Source organism: Heteronotia binoei, chromosome 9 (assembly GCF_032191835.1).
Source record: "Heteronotia binoei isolate CCM8104 ecotype False Entrance Well chromosome 9, APGP_CSIRO_Hbin_v1, whole genome shotgun sequence".
Lineage (NCBI taxonomy): Eukaryota > Metazoa > Chordata > Lepidosauria > Squamata > Gekkonidae > Heteronotia > Heteronotia binoei.
Window position 1 is genome coordinate 3977401 of NC_083231.1, and position 12745 is coordinate 3990145.

Here is a 12745-nt window from a genome sequence, read left to right on the forward strand (position 1 = left end):
ACAGGACTGCCGCCCTCCTTGGGGCGAGGAAGGCATTTCCCTGCAGGCCAGCTGGGCCCAGGGACCCCGGAGGGGTTCCCGCCTTCCTGCGCGCGCAGAGTGGGGCGCACCGGGGCAGGCGCGGGGGGACTAGATGACCTCGAGGGCCCCTCCCCGCCCCCTGCTCGGGCCGCCTCGCGCCGTTTCCAGGGCGGAGGTGCTGCTGCTGCTGGCCCTTCCCCGCCGCCCGGTCTCCCGCGGCTGGCCCAGCCAGGCTGCTCCTCCCGTGCCGGGGAAGGCGGGCGGGCGGCCGCGCTCCCTCCCTCCTTCCTTCCTTCCGCCGCAGCAGCCAGGGCGGCCCACACGTTCCCGGCGGGCCGGGGCCACGGGGCTGGGCGGAGCCGCCTGCGCGAGGCCTCCCGGGCCGCAGCCGCCTCTTAAGGTGGCCCCAGCAGCCCTCCCGGCAGAGGTGGCACCCGCCTCGCCCCCCCTCCCCGGCAGCGAGAGAGAGAGAGAGAGCAGCGCCTCCCTTCCTGCCGCTCCGCACCGAGCCGCACCTCGCGGGCCCGCAGGAAGGGGCTCTGCCGCGGCCTGAGAAGCTGCTCCTTGCCCGGCGGAGGGAGCTCCGAGCCGCCCTCGAGGCCTGCCCGCTCCCCTTCCTTCCTTCCTCCGGCCGGGCCGCAGCAGCAGCAGGAGGGGCCCCGCGGAGCGCCGCCCTCCCTCCCTCCCTCCCTCGGCTCCTTCCCCGGAAGGCAGGAGGCGGCGGCGGCGGCGCCACCTTAAGGCGGGGGCGGCGGGAGAGGCGGAGCGGAGCCCGGGGAGGAGCCGCGGCCTGCAGTGGAGCCGCAGCCTGGGGCGCCCGCAGCAGCAGCAGGGCCTGCACCGCCTCCTCCCCGCCCGGGACCTCCGCGGCGGCGGCAGCAGCACCAGCGAGAGACCAGGCCCGGCCGGGCCGTGCGGGCGGCGGCTGCCGTCAGAGGGAGGGAGGGCGGGAGGGAGCGCGCAGGCCCAGGCCGCGGCCTCTCTTGGCAGGCAGCCGCCCGGGAAAGGGAGGCAAGCGGGAGGGCGCTCCTCCTCCGCCAGGCCCCGACTAGGCCCCGTCCGTGGGCAGGAGGAAGCCAAGGGCACGGGCGGAAGGCGGGGAGGCGGAGGCCGCGGCGGGGAATGGGCTAGCGGGAAGGGAGGGAGGGAGGTTCCGCAGGACAGCCGAGGAGGAGGCCGCCCCGCAGCCCGTGCAGCCAGCAGCAGCAGCGCCCCCCGGAGCATGGGGCCCGGGGGCAGCGGGTGAAGGAGGACGCCGCGGCGGAGGAAGGCACGTGAGTGCTGGCGGGCTTGACAGCTCCGGGACTTCCTTCACCCCTGGGGCGGGGGGGATCCTCTCGCAGAGGGGGGCAAGATATTCCCGCAGGCGGGAGGCGGTGGCCATGGGGCACTGCTGGGGGGGGTGTCGTCCCTCTGGGCCCGCGAAGGGGAAGGTCTGCATCCCGCACGATGGTGAGGAAGCACAGATTTCATGCGAGATGTCAGCGCTCTCAGTGCCGTCTTGCGCTGCTTGAAATCCGGGCTGAATAGGAAGGAAGAGGCTTCATGTTAGGTCTGTGGTCTGGGAATTGTCCTGCATTTGGGGTCTTAGGTTTTAGGCTGCGCAGTGTCTGGAAATGAGCAGTTATTCTTGGTGAGAAGGGAGTGATGCACTGTGTGGAGCATTGCAGCGAGAATCCCAAGGAGAGCAGTGAAATCTAGTGCATCTGGAGGCCTAGACATACCTTGCAAAGTGCTACGCCTTGATTTGGTTGTCCTGCTTTTATTTGAGGGTTCCAGGCAAATTTTGGCCCCAGTGTCCTGGGATGTGATGTGCATAGGGAAACCATCTCTCAGACCATGGAAGCCTTGTGTCAAAGTGCTTTTCGTCAGTGACACACTACAGCTGCTGGTGGTGGGAGAGAGAGCCTTAAAAGATGTCTGTGTTTCTATAGCGTCCTTTGACGATGACCATTACAAAGAAATAAGCATGGGAATCCTAACCAGGTGTAAAGTACATCTTGGGACAGAGACCGTTGCCAGGCTATAAAGCTATCCTAGCAGAATCTGCAGGTGACAATTGAACAGTGTCAAGGGGTGGTGGTGGTGGTGAAGAATGGCTTGCTAGTAAATGTTCCAGATTCGGTAGTGACTGGTCACTTCAAATGGCCATTCCTGGCACAGGGCACCAGGTTTTGTTCAAATCCTTTCATAGAATCAGAGTTGGAAGGGACCTCCAGGATCATCTAGTCCAACCTGCTGCACAATGCAGGAGATTCACAAGTACCTCCCTGCCCTCGTTCCTGTTCCATGTCCAGAAGATGGCGAAAAAAACCTCCAGGATCCCTGGGCCAAACTGGCCTGGAGAAAAATTGCTGACTGACCCCAAAGTGCCAATTAGCATTTCCTTGGGCATGTAAGAAAGGGCCACAAGAACTAAGCAAGGCTGCAACCCTTCCTGCCCTCCTTCTCATGGTCTGCCCAAGTTCACAGGATGGCCATCCAGCTGTCAGATGGCCATCCAGCCTCTGTTTAAAAACCTCCAAGGAAGGAGAGTCTGCCTCCTCCCAAGGAAGCCTGTTCCACTGAGGAACCACTCTAACGGTCAGGAAGTTCTTCCTAATGTTGAGCCGGAAACTCTTTTGATTTAATTTCGATCTGTTGGTTCTGGTCTGACCTTCTGGGGCAATAGAAAACAACTCCGCACCATCCTCTATATGACAGCCCTTCAAGTCCTTGAAGATGGTGATCATATCACTTCTCAGTCATTTCCTCTCCAGGCTAAACGTACCCAGCTCCTTCACCCTTTCCTCATAGGACTTGGTCTCCAGACCCCTCACCATCTTCATTGTCCTCCTATGGACATGTTCCAGCTTGTCTATATCATTCTTGAGTTACAGTACCCAAAACTGAGCACAATACTCTAGATGAGGTCTAATCAGAGCAGAGCAAAGTGATGCTATCACTTCATGTGATCTGGACACCATACTTATGTTGATACAGCCCAAAATTGCATTTGCCTTTTTTGTCACTGCATCACACTGTACACTCATGTTCAGTATACGGTCCACTAAGACCCCTAGATCCTTTTTACACATGCTACTGCCAAGGCAAATCTCCCCCACCCTATAATTATGCATTGGATTTTTCCTTCCTAAATGCAGAATTTTACATTTATCCCTGTTAAAATTCATTTTATTTGTTTTAGCCCAGTATTCCATCCTGTCAAGATCATCCTGTCTCTGTCTTCCACTGTATTTGTGACCCCTCCCAATTTGGTATCATCACCAAATTTAATAAGCATTCTGTCTATTCTTTCATCCAAATCAGTGTTTCCCGTTTGCAGGGTCGTGAGCCGGTACCGGTCCACGGAAGCCTCACTACTGGGTCACAAGAAAAGCCAAAGCTAGCCCCGCCCCCAGCAAAACATGGCCTCTGCTTTGCTTCCTTCCTTCCCCCGTCTCTTTGTTGTGCAGAGAAAAGCTAGCCTTGAAGACTGACACAGGCTGCAAAGCCTGAGCTCCATTTGGCTTCCTTCCTTCCCCCATCTCTCTGTTCTGCAAAGAAAAGCTAGTCTTGAAGACTGACACAGGCTGCAAAGCCTGACCTCCATTTGGCTTCCTTCCTTCCCCCTTCCTTCCTTGGTTTTTCTTTGTCTCCCCCCCTTCCTTCCTTCCTTCCTTCCTTCCTTCCTTCCTTCCTTCCTTCCTTCCTTCCTTCCTTCCTTCCTTCCTTCCTTCCTTCCTTCCTTCCTTCCTTCCTTCCTTTCTTTCTTTTCCTGCAAGTGGTACTCTGTCTGTATTCTTGGAGCTGGGAGGGGAGGTGCGGGAAACACAGGCATGGGAAACACAGCCAGTAAAAAGCTGCAAGCCCATCATAAATATCTTTTTGGGGATAACTACAGAAAAGCTTGTATAAATTTTATATAACTTAAAATTAATGCATTAATTGCAGTACAATTCTCTGCTACCTTTCACAGCAATTTCCCAGTGTTTTAGCCAAGGAAAAGTATGAAAAATAGCTGTCAAAAGATTTTCTTGAAGCTTGAGGAAGGGTTCCAGTAGTAGTAGCTGAAGGAAGGGCCTACTAAATGTGTCAGATATTTTGAGGTAGAGCAACTTCCAGGGCCCAGTGTGGGTGGTACACAGTACTGGCATTCCTGATGGCAATGGCAACAGCACTCCCAACTGCATACACTGGCCAGTGCTGTTGAGGAAGGGGTGTGTAGGTGGTGCAGGCATTTGAACATGAGCATTAGGAGTGCTTGCAAGCTGGAGAAGAACACACAGATAGGTGCATGCAGCTGTGGGGGTGGAAAGAGAGGACCCTGGAAATGTATGAAAAAGTTGCAGACTGCCCACTTTCCACCCCCATTTTGGCTCAGCATGAGTTTCAGAGAGATTTTTCTGAAAACAAAGTTACTTCAGAAGAAGAAGCAGGTTTGGGGGAATGACCTGGAATTGACATCACAGGAAAAGGTGGAGTTTTGGTTCAGTGTGCCCCAGAAGTGACATCACTTGGCCCTTGACCTGGAAGTGACACCACAGGAAATGACATAATTCCTGTCTCCCAGCTTCACCCCCGAAGTCTCCTTGCTCCACCCCCACATTTTAGTGGGCCATGAAGGAGAAATGTAAAAATAACCGGGCCACGGGAAAGAAAAGTTTGGGAAACCTTTATCCAAATCATTTATAAAGATATTAAAACAGGTCCCAGGACAGATCCTTGAGGCACTCCACTATGCGCTCCTCTCCAAGAGGATGAGGAACCATTCACAAGCACTCTTTAGCTTGGAGAAATGTCTGCTGAGGGTGTGACATGATAGAGGTTTACAAGATTATGCATGGGATAGAGAAGGTAGAGAAAGAAGTACTTTTCTCCCTTTCTTACAATACAAGAACTTGTGGACACTCAATTAAATTGCTGAGCAGTAGAACTTGTCAGTTCCTATTTGTTGCATCTCAGTAAGAATGGTGGGTAATACATGGAGTAAAATGTATGATGTTGCCCATAGAATTGCAATACTCTGTTTGCTTTGGGATTGAGAGATTTTTCAATGTAGAATTATACATAAATCAGGGATGTTGAAATCAAAGGAAAGGGAAGATGTGTTACATTTTGTCTTATGTGGTCTGTGGGTGAAGCTTAGCTTTCTTTGTGGGGGAATGATTAATTGTGATATTTAGACGTAAGTTAAAGACAGTAATTGGGCCAAGTGACAGGTGCAGAAAAATTGTGTGTACAAGTTTGAGCTGAAAGGGCAAATTGAAGAGATTAACTGTTAGTATTTAGTTTGCACTCGTGGTGTATCTAGTTTTATTCACCAGTCTTACTGGCCTGTGGCTCTTTAATCTTTTACTAAGGCTCTGAACACCAGAAGGGCTAATAAAGAAGATCTTTATTAAGAGCCCGTGGCGCGGAGTGTTAAAGCTGCAGTACTGCAGTCCTAAGCTCTGCTCACGACCTGAGTTCGATCCCCAGTGGAAACTGGGTTTTCAGGTAGCCGGCTCGAGGTTGACTCATCCTTCCATCCTTCCGAGGTCGGTAAAATGAGTCCCCAGCTTGCTGGGGGGGAAGTGTAGATGACTGGGGAAGGCAATGGCAAACCGCCCCGTAAAAATCTGCTGTGAAAACGTTGTGAAAGAGTCACCCCAGAGTCGGAAACGATTGGTGCTTGCACGGGGGACCTTTCTTTTTCCTTTCCTGTCTTGGCTGTGTGCTCCTACGCACCTGGACATGGAAATTGAGGCCCGGTTTTGAAATTCACAGGCAGGCTTGAGCGTTACTACTTCTCATTCCTGTTGTCAGCCGTGTTGGCATTGTGCTGGTGCAATGCTTATGCCACTGACTCTGCTGTGGTTGCTGTGGTCCACCTTAAGCTAAAACAACCACAGACTCAGGTGGGCATCAGTCTTAGACCCTGAGGGCTGAGAAGGAGGAGCCTGGCCCATGCTCTTCATACTGGCCAGAAAACTCATGCAGATCTTTCAACAGCTCAGTATGACTGTGAAGATGTGAATAAATGTTTCGTTCTTTTGATTTCAGAAATTCTATTTTCCAGGGTTTTCAGACTCTAGTAGTAATTTATTGACAACGGATGTGGCTGTTCCTCAGACCTATAAAACTGGCTGTTTGGCTACTGACTGTAGATAGGTGCAGCATATCTCATTTTATAATAAAAGTACCCCCAATTTACAGATGCTGCCATGTAGACAGGGCCCTGTTTCTAATTCCTCCAGTTAAGGCATCTGGCATGTCTGTAGCAGGGGCAGGCAACTTCTGTTTGGCCCAGCTTCTGACAAAGACTGCAGCGTCTGCCTGTGAAGATGTTGGTGCTCTGGGAACCGACACAGTGGGAGGGAGGAGGGTTGTGCTTGGCCCGACAGGGAATCCGAAGGGCTGCTGCCAGTGGCTGTGCAAGACTCGTAGGTGGTGGGGGCCCCCCAGCCACACCACCTGTTGCCTTCTCCTGCCCCCCCGCCCTCAGCTGCTTAGGTGGAGGTCTGGCCCTGAGTGCCAAGCAAAAGGCTCTGGGTGCTGCTGCTGCCGCCTATGTGGGGGGGAGGGGGGAGGGGAGGGTTGCATTCCTCTGCCCTAGAGGTATGGCAGACATGGAAGATTTTATTGTAATTGCTGTGGAGATGACTTTCAAATACTGTTTGAGTTTGTCACAAAACCAGTAATTTCTCAAGAGACAGGGACACTGCCATGTGTAAACTGCCAGTTAGACTAACCTCAGATGCAACTTCTGGTTTAGGTTTGACTTGCAAGAAACAGCCTTGGAAGACTGAACTGTGAGGACAGAATGGTGGACAGGAGGCTTCTTTCTCCTTTGGCTGATTTTTTTCCCTGTTCTCTGCCTCAACATGGGCAGAAAAACTTCAGTGGACAACATTTCTAGAACTGCAGTGCTGTGTAGCATCTTTGGGTTCTTTTGTAAGGGGAAAGAGAGTTAATGTGTAGGTGAGGTTCACTGTTTTCACTTTTCATCTGAAAATGTTTCAGGCTATGTTTATTGCACAGTATTCCTGTAAAAATCCATCATGCTTGAAGAGGCACTGTGAAGTGAATTTATTATGTAGAGAGAGTAGACTGGCTATGCCACGGATTTTAGTATCTCTTACGTAAAGCTTACTACATGAACATTTTGTAATTAAGTTCCTGGTTAATTTTGCCAGATATCAGTATCAGCTCGATGTCAAATACAGAATTTGTTTGTCTTTCCAAAACTGAACTGCAGTGGTAGTTTATTTTTCACACCTTGCCCATTTCTCCACAAAGTAGTATGTAGCACTGGTACTCACTCCATGGCTTGCAGAGAGCCACAGTGGGAGTTGCCACCAACCAGATGAGCCAAATTGTTATTGTGTGCACCACCCTGCCCCATACAAACATCTCACAAAGTATCAGTATAACCCTTTTGATTACCAGAATACCTCTGAGCATGTAGGGTTGTTTCTCCCCCCCCCCCCCCCACTGTGGAACCTGGTGTATCTGCAGTGAGGGGAAAGCCATGCAGGCCAGACTTATGACACAAAACAGTGTACAAGTTTTCCAGAACTCTTTATTAGGCAGGATGTTTTTAAAAAACCCCGACGTGTTTCTGTGTTAAAAGTACCCTTCAAGTTGAACTGTCGTGTTGCAAGAGATGGGGTATGGGTAGAACCTGTCTGTGCAAACTGTGAGCCACTGGGCAGCCACAACCCCCACCAGGTAATAGCCTTGCCAACACCCTTGAAACATGGGGCAGGTGCCACGATGGGCAGTAGTGCTAAGAAGAGCCACTGGTAGCATATCCGAGGAGCATATGTACTTATGTGGCTTCCAAGCAATACTCCCTCTAAGCTGTGGAATCTTGTGAGCAAAAATTCTACTTTGTGAGCTAAGACAAAAATGTGTGAGCCAGAGGCTAAAAAACTGTGAGCTAGCCCCCACAAACTCAGCTTAGAGGGAATACGGCTCCCAAGCCACTGAGTATCACTGGCATATACTTTTTCTTATATCACTTCTTAGGATCACTTTCTCTGATCCAGTCTGCTATGATTTTGGGGGCTTTATTTTGTACCCTTTTTACTTCTAGTCCTACACAGCTAGCAAATACCAACTGTATTCTAATCTTAGCTATATAGTTACTTATGCAACTTGACTCTAATTAGCTTTTCTTGGCACCTAACACCTCCCCCCCCCTTGGAGAAACGTCGACTGCGGGGTGACATGATAGAGGTTTACAAGATAATGCATGGGATGGAGAAAGTAGAGAAAGAAGTACTTTTCTCCCTTTCTCACAATACAAGAACTCGTGGGCATTCGATGAAATTGCTGAGCAGACAGGTTAAAATGGATAAAAGGAAGTACTTCTTCACCCAAAGGGTGATTAGCATGTGGAATTCACTGCTACAGGAGGTGGTGGTGGCCACAAGTATAGCCACCAAGAGGGGTTTAGATAAAAATATGGAGCACAGGTCCATCAGTGGCTATTAGCCACAGTGTGTGTGTATATATAAAATTTTTTACCACTGTGTGACACAGAGTGTTGGACTGGATGGGCCGTTGGCCTGATCCAACATGGCTTCTCTTAAGTTCTTAAATGTAATGCTTAAGGAAGTCTGTTTTAAAGTATCTGAAGAAGTGTGCATCTACACGTACTAAGTTGCCCAATTCTCACTTATAAAAAGGTAAAGCTGTGCAAGCACCAGTCGTTCTCGACTCTGGGGTGACGTTGCTTCCACAATGTTTTCACGGCAGACTTTTTACGGGGTGGTTTGCCATTGCCTTCCCCAGTCATCTACGCTTTCCCCCCAGCAAGCTAGGTACTCATTTTACCAACCTTGGAAGGATGGAAGACTGAGTCAACCTGGAGCCGGTGACCTGAACCAGCTTCCGCTGGGATTTAACTCGGGTCATGGGCAGAGGACTCTGACTGCAGTACTGCAGCTCTAGCACTCTGCACCACTGGGCTCTCTAATTCTCACTTATACCCAGAATTAAACTTTGCTGGTCTTAAAAGTGCCCCTTGACACAAACTTCTCACATCTGTTTGTTGACTTTTTTTTTACTTGTATGCTAATTTGCTGCTATTTACAGGTCTTACCAACTGCTTTAATCCAATCTTAGCTATACTATTAAGCTGTTGACTCTTAAGTAGCCCCTGGCAACTAACGCCGCAGTCCTCTCTCTACCTATACGTAAGGCTTGAAGAAGTCTGTTTTATACCCAGAATTTGTTGGCCTTAAAAGTGCCTAACTGAACTCAGGCTTTGTTCTACAGCTAGCAAATGTCCAATATGATATGAATGTTGGAAACTATCAGGGCTTCTTTTGAGCAGGCATGCACAAGAACGAGCTTCCGGCTGGCTTGGCATCAGGGGGTGTGGCCTAATACGCAAATTAGTTCCTGCTGGGCTTTTTCTACAAAAAAGCCTTGGAAAACTATCATGGAAGGTAGTGGTCACCCCCTGCCCCGGCTGCCATAACCCCGCCACTAACCCCTCCCCCAGTGCTTTCACACTGTATTGAACAGAGTCTAACCATGGTATCCTAAGCAGAGTTACTGTCTCCTTAAGTTCATCAAGTTTCTTCGAAACAACTCTGCTTAGGATGGCACTTTAGATAGGCCATTCATTCAAGCCATTGGCTGCACAGATGTTGAACTGTAAGTGAGCACAGAAAGGGGGGCACAAAGTAGGAATAAGTTTCTGTTGAATATGATGCATAACTTAGGAATCCCGTGCTCTTTGGTGTGCAGTCATATTTTTAAGCAGTCTAAAACTCTTCTTGTAAACTAAATGTTTAAGAATTTCTTTCAGTGCGTCTGTAATGTGTTGAAAGTAGAGATATGCATGTCCAGAGAAATTTAGAAACAAAACCATTCTTTCCCATTCCCCCCCCCCCCCCCCCCCGCTCCAAGAGTGTTTTTTCCAATTTTTCCAACTGCAGAACTGGAGAATTTGGGGAAGCACTGAAAAAAACTTATAAAATATTTTCTGTTGTGGACTGAGGAAGCCCTTGTTTTACAAAGCATCTCACTCATTCAAAATGTACAGCGTGGAAATTCGGTATGCTTTCAATCTTGGGGAGTCCTGAAAAAAACCCTTCTTACCATGTAGTCACAACATTTTCAGGGTGGTTGTTCAAATGTAAATAATTTTGGCAACAATTAATATCCTGTAACATGTTTAATAAAGGTAAAGGGAGTCCCCTGTGCAAGCACCAGTCGTTTCCGACTCTGGGGTGATGTCGCATCAGGATGTTTTCATGACAGACTTTTTATGGGGTGGCTTGCCATTGCCTTCCCCAGTCAGCTACACTCCCCCCCCCCCCCCCCAGCAAGCTGGGTACTCACATGTTTCATGGTCGTACATTATTAAAGAGTTGCATGTCTTCAGAGTTGGGCTGAATCTCCAGCTGTGCTGGCAGTTTTGCCTTGAGTGAGATTCTGGGGGCGGGGGGGGGCAGAGAGACAGGATTCTCAGCTGGCACTGGGGCAGCTCTGGTGCTTGGTACTTTCACCTGCTGAGAGGCCAACATCCTCAAAGAAGTAAACCTGCCTCATTTTTAAAACTCACAACTGTCCAGGTTTTAAAAATAATGCACATTACATTTCATGCAGAAGTATTACTTACACACTATATATTTTCAGTAATTTTCCACACAGGAAGCTAACTTTTTCTGTACAGCAATTCTCAGGGTGATTGTGTTCTCTCGCTGTGCGCTGGATGTTTTTGCTTCAGGAAGGGCTCCCCACGTGTGGGCCGCGTACAGGTGTTTGTTGACCTTGTCCCCAGAAGTAGCAACACTGTGGGTTACTTATTGCATTTATATTGCCTCAACCCAATTCCTTCAGGAAATATTTCTTGGAGGCGAAGCTAAAATATTTGAATGGGAAGTCAATACAAAATGCACCTTGTCTGGGAGCGTGGGGCATTGTGCGCACAAAGCAGGTGCTGCACCACTGAAGCACCCCCCCCCATTCCATACCATCTGCTGGGGGCATCAGGTGATTTTTCAATTCAGAATTTTCCTAGGAAATCCATTTCACTAACCAGGAGGCGGCTCTGGTGATGCTGTGGGAGGAGGCTTGGGAGCCAGCTGTTATTTTCTACTAAGCGGCTCTAAAACCTAATCCAGCCACAATATGACGTGTAACAATAAGACTTAGTGAATCGTGTACTAACTGCTAATAAAGCCAACAAAATTATTTAAATGCAGACAGTCTCTGCTCACCATGCTCAGTTTTTATCTATGCAGCTTTGAAATAGCCTAGGAGGAGTCAGAGTTATCTGGATCCATTTTAATCCGAATTCAGGCCACAGCTTGAGATAGAAAAAGCCTGTAGCTGATGATCTTCACTGCAAGAGTTGCTTTTCCCAGCCCTCTCAGCAGCTGTGGAGTGTATCCGTCATGGCATCCATCCTTCTGGAGGGGCTGGATGAGTTGTGTCATGCTTTGGCGGATCCACTCTTACTTGGCTGGCAGATTCCAGATGGTGGGTTGCTGCTTGGCCCCTTGCCATTTATGCTGTGGGGTCCTGCAGGACGCCTTCTTATCTCCTGTGCAATGACTGGGAAACTTTGTCCAGGGATTTGGAGTGTCACCAATATGCAGGTTGCACCCCAATCAATTGAGTTGAAGGGGTCTGGTAGTCATGAAGCAGGTGCCTGGAGGGAGCAGTGGGGTGGATGAAGGCCAAGAAACTGAAGCTCAACCTGGACTAAACTGAGGTGCTCTTGATCCAGCTGCCGGAGGGCTGAGGAGCCGGCCTGTGCTAGGGGTGCTTTCCCCCCCCCTCCCACCCCGGAGCAGGTTTTGTAGCTTGAGGGGGCAGCTGGATTCTGGCTTGGAGCTGGAGATTCAGGTTTCTGTGGTATGTTGCCCTTTTAACCAGCTTTGGCTGATGAGCTGTTTGGCTGCAGTGCTCAGTGCTCTGAAGAAAGGCAGGTTAGATTACTGCAATGGGCTTTGTGTTGGGCTGCCTCTGAACGCTGTTCAGAAATGTGACAGCCGGGTTATGGCCGGAGGCTGGAGACAAGAGTCCTTTGCAGAAGGATCCGGGTTGGCTGCCCAGCTGTGTGTGGACCCCATTCAAAGTGCTTGTTTTGGCCTGCAGAGCCCTAAATGGGCAGGCTGCCTAAAGGACTGGCCCTGCATGTATTGCTCAGCCTCCTTGTGAGGAAGCCCTGTTCTCTGGGCCGCTGCCTGCTGCGTGAGGCCAGGGGTGGGGGAGGGATCAGAGAGAGGACTTGTTCCAGCGGTGGCATCTCACCTGTGGGGCTTGCCTGCAACCTCCCGTACTTCCTTTTTAACAAGAGTGTTTCAGTGGTTTGGTTTCGTTAGCCCCCTCAAGTAGGTCTCTTCAGAGGAGGCACATACATTTTCTGAATGAATAAATTCGTGAGTCATGTGAAGAGTTGGGTCTTGACTCCGTTGGCACTTGCCCCTGTTTGCTGCCCCCGTGTTGTTTCCCAGGAACAGCATTTTGTGGAGCTCAGGGGGCTGCTGTGGGAGGGGAGAGGCGGGAAGTTTCACATCCACTGATGGAAACTTTAGTCTCCCTCTAGCCCCAAACTGTTGCCATTCTGAATCTCACAAATCATGGTGAGAAACCCCCAGTGTGAGCAGGGCTCCGTATGCCCTACAGCCTGCCTCTGGGCGGGAACGCAGCAGCATGTGGTGAAATATGGATGCAATCTGTATAGGCATAGCCATTGGGTTCCTGACTTCCCTAAAGCTTCTAGCTCTAATAATTG